The sequence below is a fragment of the Corythoichthys intestinalis genome, chromosome 22, assembly GCF_030265065.1.
Source record: "Corythoichthys intestinalis isolate RoL2023-P3 chromosome 22, ASM3026506v1, whole genome shotgun sequence".
Classification (NCBI taxonomy): domain Eukaryota; kingdom Metazoa; phylum Chordata; class Actinopteri; order Syngnathiformes; family Syngnathidae; genus Corythoichthys; species Corythoichthys intestinalis.
In genome coordinates, this window is record NC_080416.1 from 7,903,572 (window position 1) to 7,923,215 (window position 19,644).

Consider the following 19,644-nt stretch of genomic DNA (forward strand, 5'->3'; position numbering starts at 1 on the left):
TGGCTAAGGTGATTAAGTGAGACTGGCTTGATGATAAATTATCGGGAAAAAACAGGCTGGGGTTGTTTTGCTACTACACAACCTGGACAACTAGCTTTTATATGTTCTTTTTTTGAGGGGTGAGGGCTTCTGATTTATTATGTTATATGAAATAGTGAAATGTAGCATTTGTGAAGTATAGTGTAAAGAAAAAGTTAGTCAGAAAGTAACCCATTTAAGCCAATCACAGCCAACACTTTGGTGATTACCCAACAACCGTATGGCAAAAGGTGGTTTAATTGCCAGTCAATTGAAGAGTCGCCTTAATCTCAGGAGCGCTTGGGGATGAAAGTGGACCAGGCCAAGCGGCGGGCAGATGGACTGTTACGGAAGAAGATCTTCGGGGCCTCCAGACAGCCTGAGCCATGTCCGGGCCGGGCCCCTACGGGGCCTGCGCGGCTTTGACCTGGCCTGCATAGCTTGCTGTGCATATGGGCCTCTAATTGGCTGGAGAGTAGCAGGTAGTTTACTAGTCTGTGGAGACTGAGAGATTAGATTAGCCATGTCAGATTACTGCTAGAGCGCAGTCAGACGGTGTCGTCGCAGACTCGCCCACTGAGAGAGAGGGACGGGGGCGGGGGATAAACTGTTGATTGTTGTGGGATTGGAAATATTGCAAACATTGTAAAGATAAATTAACACTCGCTTTAAATTATTGAAATCCTTAGCCGCCGTCAACAGGGATAAATGTCCAATTTTCTGTAACAAATCGCGATTAATCGAGTGATGCAAGTGATCTGGGATGGTTGGCATTAAACGATACATACCTTTGGTGACTTCATTACAGTAGTCTAGAACTAATGTCGATTAATCGAGTAATGTAAGTGATCTGGGAGGGAGGGCTGGCATTAAATGATACAGATCATTCGTGGCTTAATTACAATTTTGGGGAATTTATGTCGATTAATCGAGTGAGGTGGGTGATGTGGGAAGGCTGGCAGTAAATCAGTGACTTCATTACAATTTTCTGTAAACAAAGTCAATTATTCTAATAATGTAGTTGATCTTGGAAGTCTGCCAGACACAGAACATTAAAATGACTTTATTACAATTTTCTCTAACTTTTCTGTAGCTTTTTGTGAAACTATAACTACCTAATTATTCTTTTAGAACAATAACAATAGTGTGCAAAACGATGAGATTAGTTCAGAACTCCTTATTTCTGTTCAAAATTTTAATGACTGAATTTATGCACTTCATGATGCTTTATGGTCTACAGTAGGTGCTTATACGGTGGTATGAAAAAGTATCTGAACCTTTTGTAATTTCTCCCATTTCTCCATAAAATCAACATCAAATGTGATCTATCTTTGTCAAAATCACACAGATGAAAATAGTGTCTGCTATAACTAATACCACCCAAAAATTTATAGGCAATTGAAACCAATTTTTACCAAACATTTTGTCAGGTGTGTGCCCAAGCACTGATGAGTGGTTTAGTGAGCTGCCCTGCTCACTATCAAACACACACCTGATAAGAAATGTCTTGATGAGAAGCATTGTCTGATCTGCATCACGGCTTGGTCAAAAGAATTGTTTGAAGACCTGCAATCAAGGATTGTTGATTTGTATATAGGTTGGAAAGGATACAAAACCATCTATAAAACTCTGGATGTTCATCAATCGACAGTCAGAGAAGTTGTCTACAAATGGAGAGAGTCTGGCATTGTTGCTTCTCTTCCAAAGAGTGGTCGTCCACTAAAGATGACTCCAAGAGTTCAGCGCAGAATACTCAGAGAGGTAAAAAAGAACCCCAGAGTGTCTGCTAAAGACTTACAGAAATCACTGGCACAGTCCAATATCTCTACACACATCAACTATATGTAAAGCTACGGCCAAGAGTAGTGTTTATGGGAGGAAGCCACAAAGGAAGCCACTGCTGTCTAAAAAAAATTAAACATTGTTGCTCTTTTAATGTTCGCAAAAACGCACTTGGACACTCCACAGAGGTTTTAGCAAAGTATTTTATGGACTGATGAAACCAAAGTTGAAATGTTTGGGAGTAACACACAACGTCATGTGTGGAGGAAAAATGGAACAGCTCACCAACATCAACACCTCATCCCCACCGTGAAGCATGGCGGAGGGAACATCAGGATTTGGGGGTGTTTTGCTGCCTTAGGGCCTGGACAACTTGCAGTCGTTAATGGCAGAATGAATTCAAAAGTTTATCAAGATGTTTTGCAGGAAAACCTGAGGCCGTCTGTCAAACAGTTGAAGCTAAAAAGAAGATGGATGCTGCAACAAAACAATGATCCAAAACACAGACGTAAATCAACTGCAGAATGGTTTCAGAAGAACAAAATACAGGTTCTGGAGTGGCCAGGTCAAAGTGCAGACTTGAACCTCATTGAGATGCTGTGGCATGACCTAAAAACAGCGATTCATGCCACACATCCCAGATATCTGAATGCACTACCGCAGATTTGTAGAGAAGAATGGGCCAAGATTAGTCCTGATCGATGGGCCTAAATGATCTGCAGCTAAAGGAAGCGTCTGGTTGAAGTTATTGCTGCTAAAGGGGGGGGACACAAAATATTAAATGTGATGGTTAACTTACTTATTTTTTCCCCCCTTCTGTCATTGTCTGCATACTATCCTCATTAAAATATGAAAACCTACAACTGTTTGGGTGGTTTTAGTTAAAGCACACTTTTTTTCATCTGTGTGATTTTGACAAAGCTCACATTTGATTTAATGCGGAAATGTGGAAAAATTCCAAAAGGTTCAGATACTTTTTCATACCACTGTACACTCTTAATAAAACACAGTAGCTTCTATAAACAACTACATTCTTTAGATTGTAGAACTAGAGTGAATACTGCATATTTAGCATAAGCTAAGTTGATTGGTAAACACACACAGTGAACATCACCCACTGTACGCTCTCTCAACAGATGGAGCTGCAAGCGAAGCAGATAATCCGTTATTGTTGTGCATATTTTTGATTATACTCGTGGTTGTCATTTCAAAACCATACACAAATCACCTCCTAACCTCGGCTTGATCCAGGTTTTACCCCGCCGCTGCCAAGCTAATATCCTGAAAAGGCCTGTGTAGTCATTCGTATAAACGAGAGTTCCCCATAAGCTCCTCATTTACGACATTGACAACCTAAAGATTTGTCTTATTTAGGAAGCATAAAAAGCCGCTTTACAGCTAGATTTGAAATGTGTTTACAATTCATGCTTTCTGGATGGTTTTAATCCACGAAACCTTCTAAACATGTCACTGGATTTATAGTGAATTTCCTCATCTAGAAACTGATACAAAGATTTAAAAACAGCCCCGCCCCGCTTTTATTTCAGTGTAAATAATCAATAGAGACCATCCTGCCTGTCCAATATTGATTGTTTTTGTTCTGCGGGTCCGCATGACGCCCCGGGGACAATAAAAGACGAGTGAGATTAAGACAATTAGGGGGTTGATTGTTATCCAAAAGACGAGAAGGAGAAGATTAAATGAGGAGATTTAGGTCAAAGTGGGGATGCCCAAGGAAAGGAGGGGCCAAGAAAAGGTGGGAGGATTGAGGTCAGAGAAACTGATCGCTAAAGCGCGCAAGCTAGGTTTCTTCTGATTGGAGAAGAGAGTGATCCTTGGTAGAACTTCATTGGATTGACCCAGTGAGTACGACAGGTTGAACTTCACCTGATTTTCAAGTCGGCACGCCAGTCTGGGGCCAATTCAAGCTCGTGAATCAGCATCGTACGTTGTTTTTCCCGTATCGCTGTCGTCCCTAATGCCCTGCCTTCTTTGGATAACAGCCCTAATTAGCAGACATTTTTATTGATCCACTGGATTTGGTGCTGAAATCCCCTTCGCTGTCTGCCAGACGGATCCTGTAAAGTCGTTCTCTATCTGGTGGTCTGGGAGATTGGGGGGAAATGGGGGGGTCGGGGGTACCAGGCCCACCTGTTGACCACAAGCCAGAAGCGTGCAGACTTTGTTACACCCTTACATCACCCATTTCTTATCCGATCTTGTACTCTGACACCCCTCAGCCCAAGTTTTAAATCCGTAAATCCTCTGTCACCCCTCAATAATTTTTCATGAGCTGGACAGATTTTAATACCACGTCTTAGAATGAAATGATCACATTTTAGTGCCAATGACGGCTATAGACGTCCGAGCCATTTGAATTGGGGGGTTGGCAGCGATCCCGGTTCAAATGGATCAGACATCTATCATCTATATCCCCTAAATGTTGGCTAATTTGTGAAAAAATTAACTCTCACCTTAGAAACTTTTACTTTGACTTAAACATGATAATTTAACACTAGCGCTGGATAAAGCATTAGATATACAAACTGCTACGTCAGAAACTTTCACCTAAACATGATCATTTAACACTAGCGCTGGGTCAAGCATCAAATAAACAAACTCCTACCTCAGAAACTTTCACTTAAAGATGATCATTGAACACTAGTGCTGGATCAAGCATCAAATAAACTTCTACCTGAGAAACTTTCACTTAAACACGATCATTTAACACCAGTGCAGGATTAATCACCAAAAAAAATCCTACCTCAGAAACATTCACTTTAACACGATCATTTAATACTAGCGTTGGTTCAAGTATCAAATAAACAAGTTCCTACCTCAAAAACTTTCACTTAAACACAATCATTGAACACCAGCGCTAAATTAAACACCAAATAAACTCCTACCTCAGAAACCTTCACTTAAACACGATCATTTATTGCCAGTGCTTGATTAAACATCAAATACACAAACTCCTACATCAGAAACCTTCACATAAACATGATCATTTAATGCCAGTGCTTGATTAAACATCAAATACACAAACTCCTACCTCAGAAACATTCACCTAAACACGATCATTTAACACCAGTGCTTGATTAAACATCAAATACACAAACTCCTACCTCAGAACATTCACTTAAAAACGATCATTTAACACCAGTGCTGGATCAAAAATCAAATAAACAAACTCCTACCCCAGAAACGTTCACTTAAACATAATTATTTAACACTAGCGCTGGATCAAGCATCAAATAAACAAATTCCTACCTCAGAAACTTTCACTTAAACACGATTATTTAACACCAGTGCTGGATCAAAAATCAAATAAACAAACTCCTACCTCAGAAAGGTTCACTTAAACATAATCATTTAACACTAGCACTGGTTCAAGCATCAAATAAACAAACTCCTACTTCAGAAACTTTCACTTAAACCTGCTCATTTAACACTAGCGCTGGATTAAACACCAAATAAACAAACTCCTACCTCAGAAACATTCACTTAAAAATGATGATTTAACACTAGCGCTGGATCAAGAATCAAATAAACAAATTCCTACCTCAGAAACTTTCACTTAAGAGTGATAGTTTAACACCAGGACTGGATCAAGTATCAAATAAACTCCTTCCTCAAAAACTTTCACTTAAACACGATCATTTAACCCTAGTGCTGGATCAAAAATCAAATAAACAAACTCCTACCTCAGAAACTTTCACTTAAAAAGATCATTTAACACTAGCGCTGGATTTAACACCAAATAAGCAAACTCCTACCTCAGAAACTTTCACTTAAACATGATCATTTAACACTAGCGCCGGATTAAACACCAATTACACAAACTCCTACCTCAGAAACATTCACTTAAAAAGGATCAGTTAACACCAGCGCTGGATCAAGCATCAAATAAACAAACTACCTCAGAAACTTTCACTTAAACATGATCATTTTACACTAGCAATTGATCAAACATCAAATAAACAATCTCCTACCACAGAAACATTCACTTAAACACGATCATTTAACACTAGCGCTGGATCAAACATCAAATATACAAATTTCTACTTCAGAAACTTCCACTCAAACATAATCATTCAACACTAGCGCTGGATCAAACATCAAATAAACAAGCTCCTACCTCAGAAACGTTCACTTCTACTGAAACATGATCCTACTTCAAATGTATTGTGTGTATATGGTCCTTAATGGCAACCAAAGAAATAGTAGTAAACTCACAACAGAAAGTTTCATTTCCAATGAAACATGACCCTGTTTAGAATAGCCATCAATGGCAGCTAATAAGTTAAAAATAAACTCATACCTGAAAAGTACTTCCACTGCCACACGATTTAACAACACCGCTCCCAGCTCAAATGAGTTGGACAGATGGATCAATTCCAGCATAGGGATATGTGTTTTAATCAGAGTATGTGTTGTGGTAGTTAACAAAACAAGAAAAACATTTATATTGAAAACGGTGATATTTTAAATAGTTATATTTTTAGTAATTAAGTAAATACACTAGGGCTTGGCGATATGGCCTTAAGTACGTATCACGGTAAATTGAGCAGAATTACCTCGATAACGATAAATGACGATAAATTCAGCCAAGCGGACTGTTCTGTAATTTAAAAATTTGAATCAATGCATGGAATATAAATTAACCGTTTCTCGTTAATTTACCAGCTTTCAATTTAACAATTGCACATGCAGTCTAAACATTAAGTATAAAAAAAATATTGTAAACAATAAGAATTCTAGTGTGAACATTTATAACAGCTTGAATGACTTGAAAAATGTACAACACTATAAAAATCAATCTGATGACTGTGCAAACATGTCATTGTAACACAAATGACTTGCAGCTTTAACAGTACACTTCAGACAACTTATTGGTAATGGCTGCTGTGACATAATTATTCAACACAAGTGTTTACGTCAAGGTTTCAGTTTTTTTTTTCCAGAACATTTTTTAATACATGCACCCCCACACAGACACAGCTAGATTAAAGCTGTATTGCTCTGATGCCAATGAAACATTTAAGATTTTATGATGGCAGAATAAAGCAAACACATACAGAAAAATAGCTGTGGCCATTAAACTGTCTTATTATATATAGGCTTCACTGTTTGATTATACTTTATGCTGAGTGCTTTACCATCATGAAAGCTTTCAGAGAAATCACACAGAGATAACAAATAACGCGACATAATGATTGCTAGATGAAGTCCGTGCCCAGTCCACTCATTAATTTCAGCCGTTTCGACAAGGTTGGAGTGGCTATTCGACTCCATCACGTTCATTTCGACAAGGTTGGAGCGGCTATTCGACTCCATCACGTTCATTTGTAGCGTTAGCAGCTAGCGTTAGCCTGTGGCTTGGCTACCAGGAGAAAGCACTGAACGCATCCTCTCCTGAAATCGTGAGAACCAGGGAAGACAGTGGGTGAAAGCCCGTCTGGAACCCGCCAAGAGTTTAATGTCGGGTGAAAATTTGGCGAAGCTCTCTTAAGCCCGACTCCATCACGTTTGCTTGTAGCGTTAGCCGCTAGCGTTAACCTACCGGGCTTTTGTTTGTTTGGCTTCCTGAAAACCACGTGACTCCATACGTAAGCACACTGACTGCTTTCTTAAAGGGGAATGAACATAGCCGAACAACACAGTCAAAGCGGGATGAAAAGACTATATTTTCTTGTTTTATTAAATTACCGAATTTACCGACATGGTCAAAATTACGTCGGTCATCGTGAAGAATTTCGGTAACGGGAAATTTTCGGTTTACCGCCCTGCTCTAAAATCCACCCACACAAAAATAAAAACAACAATACGAAAATTGATACTGTAAGATTTTTTGTAAGATCTTTTGATGTCATTTCAAAAACTGCACAACACATTCCCCATCAGTTCTGGAGTATCAGATCAAATTTGTGTTTCAAATGATGGCTAGATTGTACAGTATACGTTTAACCTTTTGACCTGAAGATCCCATGTTTTTTTCACGCTTCATTTGACAAACAGAGCAGACTCGCTATCTTTTACATTGTATAAATGTACTTCAATTAATCTTCCGTTTTAACAAGAATCGACAATACACTGTATCTCGACTTAAGGATTTATAGTTGACCCATTAAGATAAAAAAGCCTGATAAAACACAGATGCTTCTAGGAAAACAACCAAAGTCATAATGCCATCTTACATATTTAAGGTTTACAGATAATCCCTGTGGTTAAAACTAGGCTGACCAGTCAGTAAACAACAAGATGTTTGAAAAGTGACTGTCACAGTAACAATGCATCAATCGTATATAATCCTCTTTTTTTTTTTTTTTTTTTGTTAAGATCAACCGCTCGGCTTTTACTGTTTATCAAGACACGGACCTCATGACCAAAGTGTAAAAACAACAATGTCACAATGATGTGGGCATTAAACCAGGAGGTGGACAAATCACAAGAAAATAAGTTGCATTTCTTCCTTTAGCAATTTATTTTTACTTTCGTTACCAAGAACGAAAATAAAAACGGAACAACAGAGCAAAATTCATCATTTAAGCCATTGGTGACGATGGACTGCCAACCTATTTGAACTGGGAAGTCTGAACAGTAAATGATACACCATTAAAAAGACTTGATTACAATTTTTTGTGACTAATCTAGATTAACGGCAATTAATCGAGTAATTCATGTGATGATTTGGGAGTCACTAACAGATGATTAAAATGACTTGATTACTTTCTTTTTAACTAATCTATATTAATCTCGATTTATAAAGTATTGCGTGAGATCTGGGAGTGCAAGGGGTAAATGCTATGGACCATTAAAGTGACTTCTTTACAAGTTTTTGTCATGGATCATGATTAATCTACACAACACAATGGATTATTCTTATTGTTTTCTTGCCAAGATTAAAATTATGGAATTGACAGTGAATGATCATGTTTCCGTGCCACTGACAGCGATAGACGTCTGTGGGCAGCGAATGAGTTAGAGCATTTTTAACTGTATTTTTTTCCCCTAAAATCCATTGATTTCATATTAACGAGGCAAATTTATTTGTATCGAGCAATTCAACACTAGGAAACTCAGAGTGCTTTATATCACATACGATCCCAAAAACATAAATTATTATTTAATATTTTTATTATATCTTTTTTATACTATATATTATAATATATAGAAATGTTATGTATGTATTAGAGCTGAAACGAATCCTCGAGCAACTCGAGTAACTCGAGTTTAAAAACTGATCCGAGTAATTTTATTCACCTCGAGTAATCGTTTATTTTGACAGCTCTAAGCATCACGTTTTGCTCGGACTACTTTTAATGCGGGACAACGCGCTGATGTAACGTGCGTAGAGGAAGAAGCAAAAACAAAAACTTACTGCAGCAGACAGCCGCTACAAACGACGCCGACGTTGCTAAATACTAGCCTGCACATGCTACGTTAGTTGCCGGTAGCGTCTGATGAGTCTCATAGAGATCACATGTATGTTGAACTAGATGCGAATTGACAGACTAGGCCACGTCTGGGCAGCGTTAGCAAACAGCCGCCATCTTAAAGCAGTAGAGCGCTAAGCGCTAATATATAAGATTAACGTTACTGTCACGACTAGCTCACGTAACGTTAGCCCTGCGGAGGGCTAGGTTTCTATTAATTAAGACCACTTTCGATGCGTGGCTAACGTGTCTTACATACAGGCTTGAACATAACATAGCGTTGTGGAGTGATGAGGGTGTCAAATAAAAACTCAATAATGCTAACTATCAATTTTAGCTCAGTAGTCAATGCTGGATAAAACACCAAGTAGCAGTAGCACTGGTCCCTAATGTGCTCCAATACAGCCTGTATCATACATTTATTTTGAACACTGCAAAAATTCAAAATCCTATCAGGACTTACAGTTTAGACTAACTTAAAACTTAACTAGAACTTAAAAATGGCTTGACACAAATAGAAATTCAATTGAAAACGTGGGGGGAAAAAGTTTTAAGTGATGTGTGTTATCAAGCGTAAAAGCATTTTTAGGTATATATATATATATTTTTTTAATCTAAAGCTTTTTTGAGTGAAAGCAGTGAATTAGTCTTTTTTTTTTTATTCTAGTTACATCTGAGATGCAATTGTTGGCTGTTTTCAACAATATACATAAAAAAAGACATTGATTGACTGAAAATGATAAAATGTCTTGTTTTCTCATGTATATGTATAATTGCTCTTCACCTAAAAATATATTTGTTTTATCCGATTGCTCGATTAATCGATAGAATTTTCAGTCGATTACTCGATTACTAAAATATTGGATAGCTGCAGCCCTAGTATGTATATTATTCATTAATTTAATAGACATTTGTTTAGACTGAAAACACATTTTTTACTCACTATAAGGCGCGCCTATATGCCTTCCATTTTCTCAAAAGCCGACAGTGCGCCTTATAATCCAATGCACCTTATATATGGATCAGTATTGGCTAAACATGGCATGACCTTCGCTTTTGCAAGGATCCATCTAGTGCTGACATGTCCAAAGTCCGGCCCGGGGGCCAAATACGGCCCGTGGTCAAATTTCATCCGGCCCCCAGTCTCTGTCATAAAATCAATAACATCTGGCTCGCACACAGACTTAATAAATTGGTCATCAGTACTGCCACCAGCATATGAAGTAGCTTACACACTAAATGCTGCTCCTCATTTACCCACTAAAAGGCAGTAGCACTCTAAGCAACATTACCCCGTGTGACCCTTACCTCCCAATTTTCTAAAATGGCGACAATCAACAAAAAAAGTTGACTGCGACGGCCGACGCTTCAAGGATAGGTGGAAATTGGACTATTTCTTCACTAAAATACGCAACAACCGTGTCTGCCTCATTTGCAAAGAGACAGTCGCTGTTTTTAAAGAGTTCAATGTGAGGCGATATTACCAAACAAGACACGCTGACCTGTACGACAACATTACAGGCAGCGAGAAATTGAAGCAACTTGAAGCTAGTTTAATTTCACAGCAGCAGTATTTCGCAAGAGCCCAAGAGTCGAAAGAGAATGCCACAAGGCTAGTTGCGAGATTGTTAAAATTATTACCGTACTAGCCCGATTATAAGACGGCCCTGATTATAAGACGACCCCCTCTTTTTCAAGACTCAAGTTTGAATAAAAACTTTTTGAACACCAAATTAATTTTTATACAGAAAATAAATACAGTACATCTGAAACAAATGATAACAATATATTTGAGAGAAAAAGCAAGTTATTTTGCCTCATTCAAATCTTAATATCTGAACATTTAAATATGTAAACTAAAGTGCAATCACATTCGTAAATGAATGGCTTCTGGTTTTTGAAATGTAAATAAACCAATCTATTGTGATAAAACAACAAAATTGCAATAACTGCATTAACCATCAAAGTGAAGTCGTACTGTATCTGTAGTCTTGAAACAAATCTGTAAGGAAAAACATTGCAATAAAATAATGCAAACTGGTTAAATTTGAGAGTAGCTGAGATCTGTCATGACAGAACATCGCTTCAATAAAATCGGGCGCCATCTAGCGTCGTGAATGGGTATTACGTCTAGACCGCAAATATAAGACGACCCCCACTTTTTCAGTCTCATTTCAATGCAAAAAACACCGTTTTATATTAGGGCCAATACGGTAATTAATTATGATAATGAGGCAAATGTGACACACAGAATGGCTTGCTAATATTTGCTGAAATATATTGTTCTATGTAAAGGTTGTCAGCCAAGGTCGGCCCCCCGCATTTTTACCACAACAAATCTGGCCCCCTGAGCAAAAGGTTTGGACACCCCTGATCTAGTGGATGCATAACGCAAACCCAACTACTACTACTACTGCTACTACTACTATTGCGCCTTATAATGCAGTGGGCCCTAGGGCCCTACATATGAAATTTGTTTTAAAAATAGACCATTCATTGAAGGTGCACCAATGCACCTTATTGTGCGGAAAATACATAAACTGTGAACTAATGAATGTTAGAAGAAGAAAAAAAACACAAATTCGCAAGTTTGATGTTTTCTTTAATGTTAACTGTTCTTTAGTTTTAGTCAGTAGAACAAACTTTCAAATGTTGAGCTTTTTTGTTTTCTTTTTTTACCAAACCCGTAATGAACCATGCACCGTTACATCACTAATGTAAATTTATACATTGTTTGTTGAAAATTACTGCAGTACAAAAATTGACATAATTTCTAACATGATACATGATAATGCCATAACTCTGCAGCGCTATTTTATCTTTAAATGATTGAAATCTATCTTCTAATGATTAAACATAACAAATTAAATTCCCGTAATTTTCGAACCATAAGGTGCACCTGGCTATAAGCCGCCACCCACCAAATTTGACATGAAAAAAACATTTGTTCATAGATAAGCCGCACTGGAGTATAAGCTGCAGCTGTCCTCATTTTATTATGGGATATTTACACCAAAAGATATTAACTGGTAACACTTAATGAAAAACCATGAAGCTTGAACCAATCGGCTGCAAAGCTTCATTTGGCCATCACTGCTCCCAGTCAACCTCTGCTCCCACCTGCTGTCAACACTGTTGTTGTCTAACATGCCTCCTAGCATACATTGCAGCACTACAGATGTAAATAATGTAAATTCATCTTCTGTGCTCATTATTTCTTCAGTTACTGTTCCAGTTGTTTCATTAATTGCTAGTTATTGTATTTGGTAACACTTATTTTACAGTTGTGCCTTACGACTGTCATAAAACAATCATAATACGGACATGACACTGTCATGAGCATTAATGAATGCTTATAACTAGGATTGTTCCGATCATATTTTTATTTATCCCGATCGTTTTAGTTTGAGTATCTGCCGATCCCGATATTTCCCGATCCGATTGCTTTTTTTTGCTCCCGATTCAATTCCAATCAATCCCGATAAATTTTCCCGATCATATACATTTTGGCAATGCATTAAGAAAAAAATGAATAAAACTCGGACGAATATATACATTCAACATACAATACATAAGTACTGTATTTGTTTATTACGACAATAAATCCTCAAGATGGCATTTACATTATTAACATTCTTTCTGTGAGACGGATCCACGGATAGAAAGACTGGTGACTTGGTATATTGTGACTAAATATTGCCATCTAGTGTATTTGTTGAGCTTTCAGTAAATGATACTGTAGCCATGCCCAAATGCATGATGAGAAGTGGAACCATGACTGTGCGTAGTGCTACCAATTAATATATCTTCTCTGCGTTGGGAAATACCATAAGGTGTTAAGAAAAAGATCAATTGCTACTTTGCTTTCCCACATTGCTTCCCATGATATTTCTAACCGTAGGGAGAGGGATTGTAAGGCTTTAGCCAATTAAAAAAGGCTCCAAAGACTGCCAAAATTCACTCTACTCATTTTACGCTGCCTTTTATCTCTCTATATAGGTAAAACGGCGCCATTACAGATTGAGCGCGACAATGCGTGAGTGGGTTGTGCAGCGCATGCATTAATTGCGTTAAATATTTTAACGTGATACATTTTTTTTTAAATTAATTACCGCCGTTATCAGGATAAATTTAATAACCCTACCTTAAGCTTCAACTAAAGACTCTGGATGAGTGTAACATATTATGTCTGTAACGTTAAATACAATTAGAAAACGATTTAATTTAAAATATATATATATTAAAAAAAGGCATGGCCGATATTGTTTTGCCGATTCCGATACTTTGAAAATGACAGGATTGGACCCGATCGATCGGCCAATCGACTGGGACATTTCTACTTATAAAAGATGTAATTTAGTGTCATCCGGCAAATTATCTAACTTTTGAATGGATGTAAAAAAAATTCCGAGCTGGACATAAATGCAGTTAGTGACATAATTTTCCGGATGACATTAGTGACATCTGTCATAAGCATTCTGTACTGCCCATGATGGTGTCATGTCATAATTATGACGGTTTTATGACAGTCTAATGATGCTACTGTAACTTGTTGCTCAACAATAGTAGGCCCTATTACATCTTTTGACCGAAATGGAATGCTACCCTAATTAATCTCACTGCGGCCTTTTTTTTTTTTTTTTACCCAGTTACTAATGGAAATTAAAAGGAACTACAATAAAAGAAAATCCAACATTTGAATTATTGTAGCGGCCAAATATTGGAGATATGTTCCCCTTTGAGTCTATAACTGGCTTTTTAACTTTCTCTGCTCTTGTAATGGCACCTTTAAAGTGTCAGGTCACATCCCTTTGTCTAATTTTCCTGGTCTCAGACAGCTTCAGTGTAGCTGACCTAAGGTCTTTTCTTCACTTTATCCCTTCATCTCGTCTGGACTTCGATCCAACCCCCCCTCTTTCCCCTTCCTCTGTTACCCAACAAGAGTTTCCTCTCGCTCGAAAAGTGTGTCTGGAAAGCACCGTGTGCCAGATATAATAAGATCTACCCGCGCCAACTCGCCACTCCTTTGGAGACTTGAGCTTCTGAGCCTGAGCCTAGACTGTCTGCAAATTAGAGAAATTAGCCCAGTCGGGCTCGCGCCAGTGAAAGACCTGCACGTGCACGGGAAAACGCGCACACGCGGGGCTCCATCCCCCAAGACACACTCCGCTTTTCAAATAAGCATTCTGGCCATATGGCGGCCAATTTTCTATCTCAGTTAAGACGAGAAGGGTGGGGTACGTCTTGAACTTTAAAATCGAGTGATTTCATAACAATATTGTTTTTGAATGGATTCGGAATTTGGAGTCCAAGATTCTGTTTGGTTAATATTCTTAGTAGTAGTGCTAGTAATTGTAATTACACGTAGATTTTTGGTTAATTGGTTGGATTTTTTTTTCTTTTATGCCTGAACAGTAATAATTTGTGGTTGCTTAACACGTATTTAACAGAATATATTTAAGCAAATTTTGTTTTGGGCTTTCCGTCATTTATAATGATCAAATTTCAGATTTCCTATTCATAGATCCATGCCTTTTTTTGTATTAATTTGTTAATTAATGTTTAATGTATTGGTTTTCATAATGAATTACCGTAATTTTCACACTATAAGGCACACCTAACACGAAAACGACATATGTTCATAGATAATAGGGGTGCACGATATCCATTTTTTGACGCCGATATCGCTAATTTCTTGCTCCCCAAGGCCGATACCGATACGATAACCGATAATATGTCTATAATTTTTCAATGTATATTTACCTGAGTTTTTAAACACCTGTAGGTCAAAAATCTAGTGGTTGATTTAGCATAGATTTGCCTTTGACCAAACCAGAATTTTCATGATGACATGAACATTATTATCATGAAATAAACAAAGACATGAACAGTTTTGACTTAAAAAAAGTGGCCATATTAATTTCTTCAAATAAATATAATTTGAGTCAATCATAAATCAATCAGTCAATATCAATGACGATGTGTTCCCCTGAACAATGAGAACTGATCTAAAAAAACATAAACCCAATATGTATTGTGCTTTGTCAGCAGATAAAACATTTTGTGCAACAGGAGAGGAGACTTTTGTCGTCTTGGTCCATGAAACAACTTTCTTAACGTGGCAATTAGAGAACAGCAAGCCTATCAATAACCAAAAGGCCTCTCAAGAACTTGTAAACCTAACACTGTAAAATGCAAAATTTGCTAATTGCCATAGTAAAGTTTATATCTAATTGAAGGAAAAATACGGCCTGTAGAACACTAACAAAACTTTGCATACTGGCAAAACAGGAGTGGAAACAAACGCTCACATCCCAATCCGACACCGTGCCAAAAATATTACCGATATATAATTATCAGACCGATAATTACCGTGCACCTCTAATAGAGATGCCGCACTGGACTATAAGCTGTAGCGGTCCTCAATGTATTATGGATTATTTACAACAAAAGATTGTAACCGGTAACACTTTATTTGAAAGCGGCATCATAGGACTGTCATAAGACCAAATGAACCACCATAAAGCTTTGTACCGATTGGCTGCAAAGCTTCATTGCTTCAAGAAGCTTCATTTGGCCATCACTATTTCCTTGGGGGAGACAGTCAACCTCTGCTGCCATCTGCTGTCAACACTATTGTCATCCAGCATGCCTCCTAGAATGCATTGCAGCGCTACAGATTTAAATAACAAATCAAAATTTATGTTCTGTGCTAAATATTTCTTCAGTTACTGTTGTAGTTGTTTCAATAATTGCTAGTTATGGAATTTGGTAACACTTTATTTGACAGTCGCATCATCACACTGTCATAAGACGATCATAATTATGACATAACACTGCCATGAGCAGTAATAAATGCTTATGACAGATGCCATTTTGGGGGAGAATAATAAATATTCAATTCAAAACAAAGGTTTTCCACTTCTATAATTCTTAATTTTGTATCACAATTTTTTTTTTTTTTTTTTTGATTTAAGAAAATTCTTTCACACTTTCTTAGTCTTTTTTTATCTAGTTCTGTAAAAAAAAAATAAAAAAAAAAATTTTAAATCAAAACAAAGTCATGAATAAAATTTGTGATATATTTAAAAAAAATTAAAAAATCAGATTTTCATTTTTGGTCATATTGCCCACCCTTAATGTGTTACTATATTACTAATATTATTATTTATTGTATACATGTATCTTATTGTTATTACTGTTCTATTATTAATGTATTACTATTTTAAACTATCAAAAACATGACATTTTAAAATCTTTGCATTACTTTCTTATCTATTTATAGCTTCCAGGTTTGCGTGCCTAAAAGTAACCGGGATTCTCAGCAGACTGCTCTCTAATTCTCTTTCCTCTGCACTTAGTTGACCTGCCCCACATCTTCATTTAAGCACGAGAAAGTAGCACAAACTTGTAGACAACTCTGCAAAAAAACAAACATGAGCGCAGTGTCATTTTTAAGCAAAATTTAGCATTTCTATTCCGTACCATATGTGAGAAATGATTTAAACCTTGCTTGAAAATCGATATTTTTACACAGAAATATAAGCGTTTACAAATATTTCTACCCATTTAGTTAATATTTGTTTTGGCAGTCAGTAAGAGAAAATGAAGTTTTATTTAAAGTACCCATTAACAGCAATCGACGCCCAAGCCATTTGGACTGAGAGGGTTAACGCACTCACTCATTTAAATACTACGAATTCAAAAAATGAATCAGTAAACTTGTGTCATTGGATGCCTTGACTGAGTTTATTTCTTATAGAAATGGCCTAAAATCAATAGAAGGTTAACCAGTTTCGACTCAAAACTAGAGTTGTCCAATGATTTTTAACCATAACCGATACTGTCCAACTCCAAAAATCTGATTTGGATATCAGAACGATACTGATTTATGCAGTCGTGGACTTAACGTGGATGCTTTAATAATGATAAATGTAACAACTTTAATGTTTTTCCAAATAAACATTCTGTGAAAAATAACAGAACACCTTCGACTCATGTTATGGTAAAAGTGCCTATATTGCACTACTCACTTAACTCACTCAACACTCACTTATCCAATCACAAGCATCTTAGTTTGGAGACATCTAATGGTCAATACGCATAGCTGCTGTGCTAAGCTGTAGCCAGCCCTTGTACAAAGGCAGAAGGCTTCACACATTCACTTTGAAAGCAATATGCATATTGTCCCAAAACTGATGTGGATATTATCTGATATCATTTTAAACTGCTTTTATCGGCCGATATTACCGACTGTCCGATAATATCGGACAACTCTACTCAAAACTAATCGGAAGTGACACAAAACTGTCTCATAATTAACTGGAATTGACCAAAACAAATACAGCAAGTGACCAAAATCAACAGGATATCACCCAGAAATTTCCTAAAATCAAAAGGAAATGACCCTGAAATGCCTCCAAATCTTCAGGAAGTGACCTAGAAAAGCCCTAAACTCAACAGGAAGTGACCTTTAAATGCCCCAAAAAACAGCAACTGACAAAAATTAACAGAGTATCACACAGTAATTGCCTAAAATCAAAAAGGAAATTAGGAATGCAGCTATCGATTATTTTAGTAGTCAATCAATCAGTGACCCAGTTAGTTCGAATAATCGAGTAATCGGGTAAGGAACATACAAATGACCTGAGCTGAGCGTCAAACGGTATTACAAAAAAAAAAAAAAAAGAAATAAATGAGGCTCTAAGTACAACAAATGAACAATTGGCTTACTTACATAGCAAAAGTCCGCTAGCTTAAATGCTATAAATGCTCACGTGTTGTTTTTTTGTTGTTGTTTTTTTTTTTTTTTTTTATTAAATGGCTCAAACACATACCACCACCACCCCCCCTGCAAAAAAAGCAGCTAAATATACCTATAAACTACATAACGAATGCAATAAAACACATAAGCTCAAACAAAATTTTAGCCTATGTTAGTCTTAACAGAGAGCAGCTGGATTCAGCCATGTGAAATGAGTTATGTCATATTTCCTGTTGCCACCAGAGGGCAGTGTATCCACCCAAATCAATACAACTAAATGCAAACACTTTCAAAACAAACCATTACAACGAATACTCGAAGCAGCAAAATTTAATTTGTATCTTTTTTCTAATCAAATTACTCGAGTTAATCGATTAATTGTTGCAGCACTAGAGGAAATAACATGGAAATGCCGCAAAAACCAGAAAGTGACCCGAGGGTGTTTACCAATGAGCAGAGCAAAGCATCCTCGAGCAATTTCTTGCAATTTTCTTGTTTTTGTTGTAGTTTCATTGAGTTTATTAACTTATAAATGTAGGTATTATTTTTTTTTAATGAGGAAAAAACATAATTATTTAATAATAATTAATTATCTTGAAATTTTTAAATGACCAAAAAAATAGTCACTTGCTCTATAAAGGGTTAAAGTTGCTCTTCAGCAAGATGTAGGTCAAGGAGATACAGTGGCAGCAGATTGCTCATTAAGTGGCAAATCGAGCAAAATTCTTGGAGTGTGTTTTCCAGTGGCAACAGGCCGGCCATCTGCTCCTCCTTTATTCATTCATTATCATCTCATCATCTCTTCTTTGTGTGTGCGTGTGCGCATAAGCATACATCACAACAGACACTTGCTTGACCGAGTATGCAACGTCACCCGTGTTGTTGCCCCGAACCAACAGTTGTGTGTCAGATGCTTCCGTCACGTGACCGCGGCCGATGGTCATTGGTCGGGCCGGAAAGCTAAAAACCGCTTGGCGCTCTGCGGGCTCAAGAGTTTCGGGCGAGAGTGGGAAGAGAGGAACTAAACGAGAGAGGAGAGCGATTGAGGTCAGAAGAAGCGTGGACGGGATGGTCTAACCAAAGAAATGAGGAGCCAACAGCTGAATGAATGTGAAGAAGTAAGATTTGAGTTTGTCTTCTGCTTCATTTTGATTTATGTGAAAAAAGATAGAATTATGGATATAATGAAATAATTGTTAAAGTTACTAATTGAGATTCAGATATTTTTCCGTGCTTTTGACCAAATGTCCACAAATTTGGACAATATATTTTAGGTTATATAGTGTGTTTTTAATTATTTCGGCGTCATTGATGATGTTGGACATCCAATTGTGTCCCTTGATAAGTGAATTAAAACTCTTTAAATTTGTCACTAGTAGAAGTCCAATCCATTTAAACTGGAAAGGCTGATAGAGGACTGTCAATGGCGGGCAATGAGTTGAATTAACTATGTACTTCTAAAAATATACTTAAAATAAGCACTCTGGTCTTATTTTTTGTCATTTTCTTAGGGAATCTTTTAATGAAATTAATACTTTTAAAAGTCTTGCGTTAACTAAATTTGGTAAACTGTCTTAAAAAAGCATTGAATTTCTCCTGATGGGTTATACGGTTTGTTGTTGTTTATCTGTGACCATTTACCCT

General features: G+C 37.1%; 1 protein-coding gene across 4 annotated transcripts in view; it reads left to right on the plus strand.

The window, feature by feature from the left end:
- prdm1b (PR domain containing 1b, with ZNF domain) overlaps nucleotides 1–19,644 on the plus strand; it is a 55,911-nt gene that overhangs the window by 11,318 nt on the left and 24,949 nt on the right. For 3 of the 4 annotated variants that reach the window (XM_057828294.1, XM_057828295.1, XM_057828293.1), the window contains exon 4: nucleotides 18,900–19,118. The gene's annotated coding sequence lies outside the window, so the exon portion shown is untranslated. The remainder of the gene's footprint in view (nucleotides 1–18,899; nucleotides 19,119–19,644) is intronic. The other variant, XM_057828296.1, reaches the window with a different exon arrangement.